This window comes from Larus michahellis, chromosome 1, assembly GCF_964199755.1.
Source record: "Larus michahellis chromosome 1, bLarMic1.1, whole genome shotgun sequence".
Taxonomy (NCBI): domain Eukaryota; kingdom Metazoa; phylum Chordata; class Aves; order Charadriiformes; family Laridae; genus Larus; species Larus michahellis.
Window position 1 is genome coordinate 187,848,831 of NC_133896.1, and position 12,208 is coordinate 187,861,038.

Here is a 12,208-nt window from a genome sequence, read left to right on the forward strand (position 1 = left end):
GAGGCATTTGAGCTGCTTTGCGGCCACATCTCTTCTCCAAAACTCTTCTAAACAAGGATTTCAGAAGTCTCTGTTGTAAATTTTGAAGTGGGAATCTTTTCGAATTCAGTTTGCTCCATGTTTGCAGAAGAGTTTTTTTACTCATCTTCCCAACCAAAACAATTTAAAGGCAGAAAACCAGAAAAAAAAATATACATTGCAGGGTATAAGCAAGCACACACGCACGTACTCAAAACTCAGTAGCTGGATTGTGGGTAGACGTTTACTTCTGATTGAAGAGGTCCAGCTATACGCAGCATCCTGTTCTAAATAAATACAGCAAGACAATGCAGCTCTGCACAAACATGCCAAACTTTCCTCAGGACTTCTGACAGCAGGCAGCCAATTACTTTGAAAAGAATGGGTTCTGTCTCATGACTGCAGCAACTCAAATGCATCTCCCTTGATCCCAACATCAAGGTAGAGCTTTGTATTTCCGATATTTTAATTCAATACAAAGCAGCAATTTCAATATTATTTATTTTTTTTATGGTGAATAGCAGCTTGTTGGGTTTTTCTGCAATCAGATGTAACAGCAGCAGGGTTAAAAGAGGTGTATAAATAATAGATGGTTTCTCTCACCTGAAGAGGGATCTGCCAATTCTCGCCCTCCTTTTAATTTGGGAATGGAATATCATTTAAAAGATGACAGATTCTTTCCCATCAAGTCAGAGAAGAAGGAGGCCTCCAGAAGAACAATGGCTGGTGCCACAGCATGACTATCTGACAGGCTTGAAAAGCGACTGTAAAGTTGCCAACACAAGCAGCCTTTTATCTTTGATGATAGTATTTGAAGCTTGTGATTTTCATCCAAGGAATAGTAGGCGGTATATAATGTCCTCCCACCACCTCTTTTCTTACTGTTTTAATTACCATTATTCAAAAAAATATAAATATTCACTAAATAGACATCCCTTTTTTTAAAATTCCTATAAGTGAGTTATAGGAATATCTTCACTATACTTGCTGAACTTGGCTTTATTCCTGACATAAAAATACATAGCTCTTTATAAATTTGACGTCATTTACGTGGACATGAGCAAAGCCTTTGACACTGTCCCGCATGACATCCTGGTCTCCAAGCTGATAAAATATGGGTTTGATGGATGGACAATTCAGTGGATAAAGAACTGGCTTGATGGCCGCACCCAAAGAGTAGCTGTCAATGGGTCCATGTCCAAGTGGAGGCCAGTGACGAGTGGAGTCCCTCAAGGATCAGTACTGGGACCGGTCTTGTTTAACATCTTCGTCAGCGACAGGGACAGTGGCACAGAGTGCACCCTCAGCAAGTTTGCCGACGACACCAAGCTGTGTGGGGCAGCTGAAACGCTGGAGGGAAGGGATGCCATCCAGAGGGACCTTGACAGGCTGGAGAGGTGGGTCCATGCCAACCTCATGAAGTTCAACAAGACCAAGTGCAGAGTCCTCCATCTGGGTCGGGGCAATCCCAAGCACCGATATAGGCTGGGCAGTGACTGCCTTGAGAGCAGCCCTGAAGAAAAGAACTTGGGGGTGCTGGTGGATGAGAGGCTCAAAGGCACAACAGTGTGCAGTAGCAGCCCAGAAAGCCAATCGTATCCTGGGCTGCATCAGGAGAAGCGTGGCCAGCAGGTCGAGGGAGGTGATTCTGCCCCTCTACTCCACTCTCATGAGACCCCACCTGGAGTACTGCATCCAATTCTGGAGCCCCTAGTACAAGAAAGATATAGACGTGCTGGAACGTGTCCAGAGAAGGGCCATGAGGATGATCAGAGGGCTGGAGCACCTCTCCTATGAAGACAGGCTGGAGAGTTGGGGTTGTTCAGTCTGGAGAAAAGAAGGCTCCGAGGAGACCTTAGAGTGGCCTACAAGTATCTTAACGGGGCCTACAAGAAAGCTGGTGAGGGACTTTTTAGGACCTCGGGTAATGGTAGGACTAGGGGGAATGGATTAAAACCAGAGATGGGATGATTCAGACTGGATGTTAGGAAGAAGTTCTTCACCATGAGCGTGGTGAGACACTGGAACAGGTTGCCCAGAGGGGTGGTGGAAACCCCATCCCTGGAAGTTTTTAAGGCCAGGCTGGATGGGGCTCTGAGCAACCTGATCTAGTGGGAGGTGTCCCTGCCCATGGCAGTGGGGTTGGAACTAGATGATCTTTAAGGTCCCTTCCAACCCTAACAATTCTATGATTCTATGATTTTATGATTCTATGATTTCTTTGCCTGTATGTTCATTTTCTGGGTAAATAGGTAGCCGTGCATGCAATTAAATTTCTTTGGAAGTTTACTCACAGGCCCATTCCATTACTGGGAAGACTTGCTAATACAGCCGAGGTCATCTTTCTATGTGAGTGATAATCACGGGGCTTTCCTGAGCAGGCTGTGGCCTTCAGCACTCAAGGGGACAAGCTCAAAACCCAATTAAAACCTGAATTTGTGTGTTACAGTAACTGGAATCTGGTTAACTGAAATTATCCCACTCCTCCTGTGTGAGCAGCCAACCCATGTTGGCAAATCACACTCCTGTGTGTTTGACTTGGGCACCTTCGGAGTGAAAGGCTCACCAGTGGCATGCCCAAGTGCCTTGCTCCATTCGGATGCATCACGTGCTTACATTCCCTTTGAGTAAAAAAAGAGATGACTTGGTTCCTACACTGCAGCCTGCCACGACAGACAAAGCCAAAGGGAAGGATGCATTTGAAACATTGCCCCTTGCTTATAATAAAGCACTTAGAGCTGTCAGCGTGTGATTCAGAGTCTGAAACCTGATCCTGGCTTAAGCTTTTAAATTTCGCTTAAGGAGAAGGCCTCCGCAACAGCTCTTTTGCACAACCTCTTATCCAGGAGACAGTAAAGATGAGTTCAGCAACTTCCTCAGACTAACAGAGTTTGAATTTATACCTCCCAGAAGCACTGGAGGGTGCACGAACTGCCATCTGTAGGCTCACCTGGGTAGAAAGATGCCTCGAGATATGTTCAGACTGAATTTTTGTGCAGCCAGGCATGCAGAATTCATGGCACCTAAAGGAAGAAGAGTAAAGGAGCCTGATTCTCTACCTGGGAATAGGGACAACTGTGTATCCGGCCACAGTTACAGGATACTGTACACACATCCTATGCTGCATCAGCACTGGAGGGGAAAAAAATCATCCAAGGAAAAGAAAGAGGCTTTTCCATCCCCTGTTGAGGCTCCTAATGTCTAAGCTGGAAATCTACTCTGTCTTTTCTTCTGACCCTGTAAATTTTTCACCCCTGCTTTAAACAGGAAGGATGTAGGGGATCTTAAGAATATGCCTTTGACTTACAGCAAGGATATCCTTCTCAGCTATACAATCCTCCGTCTTAATCTGAACACTAATTTAAATCCTTGGTCTTCCACTTCCTGACCAAATGTTCCACATGTACGTATGTACTGTATAAATGACCATTCACTCCACAAATTCTTAACTGAAATCAGTGTCATCCAAACAACTTCAACTGGGACCAAGCATGCTTAGTAATTAGATCTTATGAGAAATGGTATACATGCTTTCACAAGTGGTCTAAGTCAATATAAAGCCTCATTGCTCTCACAAATAGTGATTTTAGCCTGTGCCCCACATTTCTGCTCATTAGCATTCAGCATTCAGGTAGCCATATGGTTATCATCTGGCTAATCGACCAGACTGTGCAGCCACAGAAATGCTTCTGCTTGCACAGGGAAGTCACGGGATCACGTGGGCAGGATTGGAGGGGCAAGGAGTAGGAACAGACTTCCTCTTGTGTCACTCAGATTGGCTTAAATTGCCTGTGGCATGTAATTTGCTATAAGCCAACAATTATAACCTCCATCATAAGAAGTATGCACCAAAGGAGTTTGCTCCAAAATATCAGTGACACTCTGGGACATAAGCAGGAACTTTTAAATCAAGCCGAAACAGCTTAGAAGGGGCTTTCTCTGATCACTGTCCTTTATTTAGGCTTCCTACAAGGTATTTTAAGTGCCTGGAGCTGTTGTCTTGAATTTGAATCCTCTGTGGAGTAAGGAGAGTTAAATGGGATTATTGGCATACTTCGTGCACGGCAGTATGCTGCGTTATCCAAGCAAGAGGAAAAATATGTGAAATATTCCCTTTCCAGCATTAAAAGTAACAGTTCTCAGGATTATCTATGTTTTCTTTTACAAGAACATAAGAAGAGCATCACTGAGTGAGACCAAACACGTGTTTAACCTAGTTCTTGTTTTTCACAACAACCAATAGCAGAGGCTTTGAGAAAGACATTAGGAGAGAAAGAAAAAGCACATCAATAGCAAACCTTCCCTGCTTCCTGCTGTCAGCACCTTAAGGTCTTCCTCAGCCACAGGTTATATCATATCCTCATGTTTACTGGATCTTTCTATTACAGCTTGAGTATGCTGCAATAGATATTTTCCCCGTGAATTTCCCCCCCATATTATTTGTCTGAGCTCTCCCAGTATCCCGTGACAATGAGTTCCATAATTTAATGTTGTGAGAAATATTTAATTTCTTTAAGGGTGCCCCTCCACTTGCGTTACACTAAATAATTACTGTCTATTCGCTTTTTCTACAGTGTTCATGTTTTTTCTACACCCTCTTTCCCAGCCAGTCCCTCCCCAGACTGTGGTATCTCATTCTATAAATTAGCCAGGCCAGACATCTGTCTACTGCTGGTTACCCCTGTGAATGTTTTCTACTCTCACCTTTTCTGGCCAGTGGCGATGATAAATATTATTCACGAGGAAGGAGGAATGTAAATGATCTATAACTGAATCCTCACAATCAAGACCCCTACCCATTAAGCTGCAAACTTAATTTCTCTTTTCTGCTCTCTTTCTAGTCCCATAGTTCTTAGACACAAATCCTGCAAATGCCAAAGGATTTACCTCTTAATTTCTCTCCAGTTCCCTGACTGACTACGTGTAGTTTTGCCTGGGATCCTCAACAACTTGTTTTCTGCTACGCTTTTTTCCTCCTCTTCTTAACCCTCCTGGTTAAGTCCTCAGCAGTGGTATGGGTGAGACTGCATCAAGTTCAGTCCTCCAGTACCATTTTGGAGGGCTCCAGCTGTCTCCAGCTCATTATCTTAGATACTTTATACCAGGGCTGCAATGAGTCCAGAAGACTCTGAAGGCCAGCACAAAAGGGGCTCGCCCTGAGCAGTACAAGTGCAGGACATTGATGCTGGCTTTGACCACAAGCACTCCTGTACGTAGACACTGCTGTGGCTTCAGTTCAGGAGCAGAAAGAGCTTTCCAGGATTGCTGGCTACCACTTTTTTTTCTATGAGAAAACATAAATGCGAGTCTCTGAAACAGAAGATTAAATCCAAATCTAATAATTCTGAGATTACTGTTCCAGTGTCAATGTTATTTCTCTGAGTGTGAAGCCCATCCCGCCAACCCGGTGACTCAGACCATGTCTACCAGACCAGACACGATGTATATATATATTTATGAATATGTATATATATACATGAACAGAATATACTTTCTCACTTGGATATCTAAGGCAAGATTTTCTGAAAGAAAATGATGTGCCAAAATCCCATTAAGTTGCCTGCCTCGCTCCCTTTGACTTCTCTGAAAACTCAAGTCTTAGCCAACAAATTCGGTCAAAAACCCCTCTATATTCCATTCACAGGACCTCCAGCCACACCTTCCTGAAGCCATCATCTGCATCTTTTCATTGTTCTTTTATTTTCTCTTTTTGCCCTCACTTTTTCCTTAATTTCACTACCAGTATTTTAGTAAGGTATTATTAGTCCTCATTTCTCATCCAGGCTGTTCTTCATGTCTCTTCCAGAACATTTGCATTTGTGGTTCTGATTTCCACCCAACAGTGGCAATTTGGGTGTAAACACTGAAAGGACAATCAGAGAAAGGAAAAAGAAAATTGCACAAATGAGAAGAGATGCTACCTACATCATCTACTCTGGGTCTCTCATGCTGGTTATCTAAGCTACGGACTTCATCTCCTCATGCTTTGGAGCCAGTGGAGAGAATTAAACTCCACCCCAAGGGAATTCAGGACATTTGCTCTGGAAGAGCCTACTTCTCTATTTTCCACATGTACAATACCTGCGGAGCTGCACCACTTCACTCAGACACCTACAGTGAGATGCATAAAGCAGAGCTTGACATTTTTTAGCTGTCTTGGTGACAGTAACTTTCATTCTGAACTGAAAATCCTTGACTGAAAACAGGTTTAATTAAAACAGTGCAAGCTAGTGTCTAAACCAGCCCTTAGGCACCTTCACAGAGTCATATAAATCAGAGCCATACAAGACACGTTATGTTCCTGAATGCATCTGCCTGTCAGAGCGAGCCCACCCATGCAGGATATCTTGTAGCATTTTATTCAGCCTAGTTTTAAAAGCCCAAATCATTCCGCCATTTATTCCATCTCACACAATACACTCAGAGCAAATGCCCTGACTACTTATGGTCATTTAAAAACCCTCCAACACTTTACATAAAATTTGCTACCAGCAGTGTCCTTCTCAATTTACAAATGAGATAATTGCAACACTATTTAAATTCTCTTTATAGTTTCAGCTGGGTGCAGTGCTTTTCTTTATTACTGGTGCTAAGATTTTATAATAACACTTTGAATTTAGGTGCGGATGTTTGTCACAGAAATCTAAATATATTGCATGGGGAAATAGGCAGTATCTCTCCTTTGTTAAGGAGTGGAGCACTGCTGCCTTGACAGTGCGGAGCTAGAAATGAATATCAAGTCAGCAGTACAGTTAGGATTATATTTGCTCTACCTGGACTCCAAGACTCAGCCTAGACCACGTTACAATGGACATTATGAAGCAGCAGACATGTTCCACTACTGCCATGGTAGCATACAGTCATGAATAAACTTAACCATTCCCACAGGAAAACTAATAGCATGGAACAGATGAGAGAGGAGAGACATGAAGTTTCCTTTAAATTCTTCTTTTGGGGGAACACGTCAGAGCTGTCCTCCCCATCCCTAAAGAACCAGCATGGTCAGTTCTCCACCATCACAGACCCAATAACCATTTGGCTCCCAGGAAATCTGCCAGGGGCTGGAATAATCTCATGCATAGATTTAGGTTCCTCTGCAGCTTCCTGATCTCCCTTGCCTTTCACTGCCACTCAAACATTTATAGGAAAAAAAAATACAGAAACAAAGACAGCCATGCCATAAGATACCTCAACACATGCAAGTTCCACAGGATGGAAGGGCTCTCTGCTCAGGACCTGGTGTAAGCTCATGCAATTTACACCATCAGTCGCCTGGGTGGACCCCACACACTTCTCTACATCCCTTTTTCTGGCACAGAACCTAACCTCAAAGATTTTACTCGTGGGCACGTTTGTAGCTCTATGTACAAACAGATCTACAGGGCCAAACTGGACCGTACCATATTACTTATCTCATAAGGGTTCCACAAGGTTTAACTAATTTCCATTTGTAAAAGCAAATTTTGTAAAAGCAGCATTGGGGTAAAAAAAAAGGACTGTTACCACTAGAAAAGAAAATATTGCTCTGAAAACACATGGATGTGAAAAGAGGTGTTTCCAGCAATCACATAGGGTCTCTGCCATTTATCCTCTTCTGTCTTCCTCTCTTTCAAGAAGCAGGTGCCCAAATAGATTTGCTCATGCATTCAGATTCCACGTTTCTTTTCAAAATGCTCATCATCAGGAAAAAAAATAAAGAGGAAAGAAACCGCACCTAGACTTCAGCGAGGCGCTCACAAAAGGGTTTTCTTTGGTAGTCAGAGACGGGATGCTGGAGGGAGTATTTTTTTAAAAATAAATAAAAAAATGTAGGATGTACTTCACAGTAGGGCTCCTGATAAAAATGGAGGTTGTGAAGTCAGAAAGGGAAGAAAGGTTGGCATTTTGGCGCGTTCTACAGCACTCAACTAGCACAGAAGCCGTCTCCCTTGCAAATGCTCAGAGAGGAAATTATTTTTGCAAATAAACAGTTTCCGAGCCATGACTTAAGACAGTGTGCAAGAATGCATATGTTAGAGTGCAGTTACTCCAGATTTTGCTTTATTTGCATTGTAGCATATTGTGACCTACATTAAATGGTTTCCATGCACTGGCCGCAAAACACGCGGGCTCAAATGACACAGCCCAGCATGGGGACGGCTCCATTTCGTTAAGAGACCAGTGCAAAACACGTGCTACAGTTTTGCTGTTTGCCATTTTAGAACAGCAATATACACCTGCTGCAGCACAGGCACCCCTGGGCAATATTAGCTGGATGCTGCAGCACCATAAGAGGGTTTAGAGCTCTGTACTCGTGCCTAAAGTCCCCACCTCAGCTAATCGCCTTCCCAAAAATGATACTGTGGCCGTATGTGGCATATCAGGTGCTACTGCCCTGCTTAAGTGTCTCCAGTGCTTCTGTTTCCCATGAGAGCTTAGCAGCGGAGGTGAAATACGAGAGCCCACATGAGCCCTGCATCCAGTATGGTCAAACATACCCAGTGCTGCACATGGGGCAATAAACCTCTGTACCTAGGCTGGCTTCCATGGTCCCAGCTCAAAAATGTCTGGGCAAAAACCCCCGACTATTAACACCTTCAACAGATAACAGAGAGTATGTAGCAATAACGACATCCAGATGCTAGTCAACGCATTTTTTTTCCATAGGAGGACTGCAAAGACCTGAATTGTAAATCCCAGTTTTACAGAAAAGGACCTGAGATGGCTAAAGCTAATTGATTTTCCGGCACTGTAGCATGGATATACTAAAAATGAAATATAGTCGTTATTATGTTTTTTTATAATGGAAAGAAATAAAAAATAAGAGGACGTGGACATGAATATATACAGAATAAACTGCATATATATCTTACAGGCGCACACAAACAAATGAGCAGAAAATAAGCTTGTATAAGAAGAAATGACTGTGTAAATTTAGAAAATGCCAGCTCTAAAATTCCTCCTGTGACCTCCTAGCACTCTTAGGATACAGTCTTCCATTGCAACAGAAAAGGCTAGATTTTTCTCAGATGTGAATAAAGACTATAACTAGGGGTAAATATAGCTATAAATACCAGATATATGCAAAGGCACAGAGTAATATTACATGAATAAGCTTAATGACAACTCTGGTTATTCCTAAATACTGACCTTGCAATCTTATTGTTCTTTAAATGTGTATGTTAAACAGGATCACTTGCTGTATTTACACAAACGTACTTACCATATTTCTAGGATAAGTATCCTTTGGGGTAGATTGGAAATACAAGGTCGCTGGCAGTTGTGTGATACACAGTAAATTGTTCAGCTGTGTTATTTATCTATGCATAGATCCAAAATCTCCTAAATGTGGTCTGTGGGAGAGTTTGGGTCACTTGCTTTATCCAAATGGTCTGTCTGACATGACCCATATCACTCAGGGTACCGTATGCAGGGTATGCTCCGAGGGCTCGGATCAGATGTTATCAAGCCCTCATGTTCAGTTTGCTTCTGCAAGGTAAAAACAAACACCAGCATGTCCATTTGGACTCAGCTGTGGTATTTCTATTTACCACATCGACTCCAGGTAGCCATCATAATTAGCAGCCTCGTGAAGCTTACGCAGCATTTGGCTTCCTCCTGCCTGTTTGCCTCTGAGCAAATGGAAGGGCATTTGGTGCAAGTGAAGCAGACGGGGAGCAGCTGGGAGAGGTGTCTGCATTACCACCTTCACACAAAGGCTCAAAGCTGCCTTTCTCCACCCGACCAGCTCAGTTTACATCATGACCCTGGACCAGATATAGAGCATCTGTGTGAATATGACAGCCATAACCAGCTCCGCGCTGCAGAATCCGGTCTCCCACACTACTGTGCTCTGGCCATTGTCTGCAACACCAGACGTTTGATTTTACAAGTCTGACCCTCAAAAAAGATTGATTCAAGCTCACTGTAATCCTGGGGAAACTCCCTCTCTTCTGTTGATGCTTTTTTGTCGGCCATCAGATGGGCAGCAGAGATCTGGGATCTGCACAGTGTTGTCCTTGAGGCAAGGAAAGTGAGAAAGGTACCAGTAAACCCTGTACAATCAAAACCTCTGGAGACAGACAGCCCTGTTTCAATGGTCCAGTCTTTCTGCTGCTCATTATAGGGATCAACTTTTCTCCTTGTTCACAAAGGAGAAAATAAAAAGACAGACTTTTAATTTGTAGCAAAGATGATTAAATTTCGCATTTAAGAAGGCATTGCAAATGAAAGAGTAGTTTCACATCGGAGTTTGCTGCGTGGGGCGGTTGTGAAATCTAGGGTTTGTAACAGCTGAGCAATTAAGAGTTTGTAATAGCTGAGTAGACAACACTGTGTTACCAAAGGTTTAAGTACACCTGACCCTGCCTTACTGTAGAGAGTGGCAATAAGCCATCTTTTGAGGACCTTTCCAGCCAAACACGTCTATCATTTTATCATCTTCCTATCTGTGAGCTTTGTCTGTTTAGCTGATCCTGATGAATTCAGCATGAAGTTTCAGCTGTGAGACCACCCACCCCTTGTTCCACAGTACATTTGAGAACAGAATCCAACCCAATTCAAAGTCACCACTAAAATAAAGCATCTATCTATCTCCTACGCAACGTCAATGAGAGGAGAAGAAATTCCTAATGAACGTCTCCAAACCCTCAGGGGATGTCAGAAACAACGACAGTAGCCCACTTTCCTTCCAAGCCCACATAAAACTCAGAGGCTATGGCTCTGCAGGGAAGTAGGATGGATAGATCTGTTTAACAAGGACAAGCAGACAGTGGAAGGTAGCAAGTAGGGAACGAGATATGCTTGTGGCAATGCAATTTGTGAGAAGTCTGTGCTGTCAGGAGCTTGAAGAACAGCATATGGGGACAGCTTCTCCATGACGCTCTGAGAACTGGAGGGTTAATCAGAAGACTAGTTGCAGCTGGTCAGCTATTCACTGAGCACTGCATGCACGAGTTTGAAACAGCTTTTCTGATTACAAAATCCACTGTTAACTTTCACCAGATAATTTTACAGCAGCATCCCAAATACCACACGGAACAAATGCAGCACAGCCATACCAAAATATTTTTTCACATAAAAAGCCTCCATCTCCCTCACAAATTTCTTCCTGCCACCACCACACAACTCACAGCTCCTGATTCTAGAGGGAGATGCTTGATCTTGTTTGGCACTCAAGGATGAGCACTCTTGCTAGGACATTGACGTTGAACAGCAAAGAAAATTTTATATTGGAATATTTTAATATTTACACAAACAGACACTTACTGGCTAAGGTGAGAACGCTGAGACTACACGTCTCAGCACTAACATGAGAAGCTGGATAGTCCTGCACCATTTCTTCAAGACGTACAATAGATTTGAGTTTAATAGCTGTGCATCATTGCTTATATAAAGCACAGGAGTAAACAAACCAGACCTTTTTTCCTTCATATCTCAAAAGCCAAACTACTTCCCCACAACTGTCCTACCACTTATAGCTACACCTTCCTTGCAAATCGTATATGCCCTCTAGCTTCTTACTCTCTCCTCCCACTGTGTGATTCCTCAGGAATGTCTCTTTCCCCATATTTCTTCAACAGTGCCCCAAGGTAGACTAATTATTTTTCCTCAAAGCACGTAAAAACATAATGATGGCTTTACTATATCCAGAAGTGGTGCTGCAATTTCTCTATCCTTTCCAGGATGTTATTAATAAAAACACATGCCTTATTGCAACCATTATGCCACTGGCTCCTGCCTGTGTTTCAGCCCACTGTGGTGACAGGCTGATCTAGATACCATTCCCAGGTAGATGAAAGAGCAAGGAGAAGTTGTGAAATGGAGCTATGGAAAAATGGAGTGTGTGGACTACCTTCTCGTCAGGAAGAAGAAAGGATCCTTCCCTCCCCTGCAAAATCAGACTGTAAAAGAGGCTGATATAGACCAACCAGATTTCAGGATCTGGGCCCTAAAATGAAACTTCGTGGAGATTTTTAGTACCTTAAAGTGATATCTGAAATTTCAGAACTTTTTGCAATGACAGTGAGTCCTTGCAGACTAAGAAAGAGTGAGGTTTCTAGCAGCTGGGATTGTCAGGCAGAGCTGGGTTGGCAGCAGTAACCAGTTCTGCCACATGTTGCGTGATCGCACATCAAGCCCATAATGTTAAAGCCAAGGTCAAGTTAGGAAATCAAGTCAGCAAAGCAAAGTAATTTTCAGCAAAATATAG